The sequence below is a fragment of the Suncus etruscus genome, chromosome 9 (genome assembly GCF_024139225.1).
Source record: "Suncus etruscus isolate mSunEtr1 chromosome 9, mSunEtr1.pri.cur, whole genome shotgun sequence".
Lineage (NCBI taxonomy): Eukaryota > Metazoa > Chordata > Mammalia > Eulipotyphla > Soricidae > Suncus > Suncus etruscus.
The window spans coordinates 106,456,506-106,459,128 of NC_064856.1; the positions used below are offsets into that span (position 1 = coordinate 106,456,506).

At 38.8% G+C, this 2,623-nt stretch overlaps 1 non-coding gene across 1 annotated transcript; it reads left to right on the plus strand.

The window, feature by feature from the left end:
* The first annotated feature begins 506 nt into the window (after nt 1-506).
* LOC126019966 (U6 spliceosomal RNA) lies at nt 507-609 on the plus strand. The gene has a single exon (XR_007499564.1). It is a non-coding gene; the product is annotated as a U6 spliceosomal RNA (small nuclear RNA).
* Nucleotides 610-2,623: the final 2,014 nt, after the last annotated feature.

A 2,623-nucleotide genomic window follows, 5' to 3' on the forward strand; every position in this document is an offset into this window, starting at 1 on the left:
GGTTCAGAAAAATGTCATTGAAGTTGTAGGGATGAGGCTGTGAATCTATTGGAGAGAGAATTTATGAACCCGCTTTGCCTTCCTGTCATCTAACAATCACTTTGTTCAGATTCTTCCATCACTCACTGCATCCCTCATAGCCTTCCCTTCTTACCTAATGCAAAGATATCTCTTGAAGACTTGTTAAGGCTTATCATTTGGGTTAATCTCTCCTAAAAGGCCTCCCAGATTCTCTAACACCTCTGCTGCACTAGATTCTGCGGAGAGTGAGGAGCCAGGGAGACACTTCACATGACAGAATAATCCCTCACACTGTAATATAGCATGTAATGAAAGTGACCTCCATAGTCATTTTAATAACACCCTTAAAGAAATAATACAGGGGTAAGGAGCTTGTATTAAATGCAACCAACCAAAATTTGACACCAGCATGTCCCATTTTCTGCACAAGTGATACATAAGCACAAAGTTGTGCACCATTAGTTATGACATAAAACGCCAAATGAGTGCTCACTTCAGAAGCACATATAATAAAATTGTAATGATACAGAGATTAGCATGGCCCCTGAGCATGGATGACATGAAATTCGTGAAGCATTCATATTTAAAAAAAATGAACTGTTTAACTCCCATATATAAAATAAATAAAAACAATTCCAGAGTGAGAATATTGCCAAGCACTTAACCAGAATAAGGTGAATGTTTTTTCTGTTTTCCCTGAGTGGGAAATAGCAGATGTGAGGTAGCTAATCAGTGGGTCCATTTCTGTTTGAAGCTTAAGCCTTTGAGGGGCTGGAGAGATAGCACAGTGGTAGGGCATTTACATTGCACATGGCAGTCCAGGATGAATCTGGGTTTGATCCCCAGAGTCCCATGTGGTCTCCAGAGCTAGGAGCAATTTCTGGGTGCATAGCCAGGAGTAATCAGGTGTGGCAAAAGAAAAAGAAAGAAAGAAAAAAGAAAGAAGAAGAAAGAAAGAAAGAAAGAAAGAAAGAAAGAAAGAAAGAAAGAAAGAAAGAAAGAAAGAAAGAAAGAAAGAAAGAAAAGAAAGAAAGAAAGAAAAGAAAGAAAGAAAGAAAGAAAGAAAGAAAGAAAGAAAGAAGAAAGAAAGAAAGAAAGAAAGAAAGAAAGAAAAAGAAAGAAGAAAGAAAGAAAGAAAAAAAAGAAAGAAAGGAAAAAAGAAAGAAAGAAAGAAAAGAAAGAAGAAAGAAAGAAAGAAAGAAAGAAAGAAAAGAAGAAAGAAAGAAAGAAAGAAAGAAAGAAAGAAAAGAAAGAAGAAGGAAGAAGAAGAAGAAGAAAGAAAGAAGAAAGAAGAAGAAAGAAAGAAAGAAAGAAAAAGAAAGAAAGAAAGAAAGAAAGAAAGAAAGAAAGAAAGAAAGAAAAGAAAAAAGAAAGAAAGAAAGAAAGAAAGAAAGAAAGAAAGAAGAAAGAAGGAAATAAAGAAGAAAGAAAAAAAGAAAAAAAGAAAGAAAGAAATAGAAAGAAAGAAAGAGAGAAAGAGAGAAAAAGAAAGAAAGAAAGAGAAAAAGAAAGAAAGAAAGAAAGAAAGGAAAAGAAAGAAAGAAGAAAGAAACGAAAAGAAAGAAAGAAAAAAGAAAAGAAAGAAAGAAGAAAAGAAAAAGAAAGAAGAGAAGAAAGAAAAAGAAAGGAAAAGGAAGGAAGGGAGGAAGGAAAGGAAAGAGGGAGGGAGAAAGAAAGGAAGGAAGAAAGGAGGAAGAGAGAAAGAGAAAGAAATAAAGAGAGAAAGAGAGAAATAAAGAGAAAGAAAGAGAGGAAGGAAGGAGGAAGGAGGGATGGAAGGAAGGAGGGAAGGAAGGAGGGAAGGAGGGAGGAAGGAGAGAAGAAAAGGAAGGAAGGAGGGAAGGAAGGAAGAGGGAGAGAAGGAAGGAAGGAGGGAGAAAGAAAAAGAGAGAAATAAAGAAAGAGAGAAATAAAGAGAGAAAGGAAAGAAAGAGGAAGGAAGGAAAGAAGAAGGAAGGAAGGATGGAAGGAAGGAGGGAGGGAGAAGGAAGGAAGGAGAAGGAAGGAAGGAGGGAGGAAGGAAGGAAGGAAGGAAGGAAGGAAGGAAGGAGGGAGGGAGGGAGGGAGGGAGAGAAAGGAAGGAAGGACGGAAGAAAGTAAGAGGAAGAAATAAAGAGAGAAAGGAAGAAAGAGAGAAATAGAGAAAGGAAAGAAAGCGGAAGGAAGGAGGAAGGAAGGAAGGAAGTAAGGAAGGACGGACGGAAGGAGGAAGGAAGGAAGGAAGGAAGGAAGGAAGGAAGGAAGGAAGGAAGGAATCAGGGATTACTCCTGGCTCTGTACTCAGATATCATTCCTGGGAGGCTCAGGGGAACCATAAGAAATGCTGAGAATCAAACCCAGGTTGACTATGTGCAACGTAAATGCCCTCTCCTCTGTGCTATTGCTCTGACCCAAAATATGGCCATCTTCAGATAAGCCTGCCCTTCCTAGGGGCTAGAGCAGTAATACAGCAACTAGGGTACTTGTTCTGCATGCAGCCGAACTGGATTCAACCTGGGTTCATCCCATAGGGTCCCCCAAGCACTGTCAGGAGTAATTCCTGAGCTCAGAGTCAGGAGTACCCACTGAGCATTTCCAACTGTGGCTAAAAATATTTTTTAAA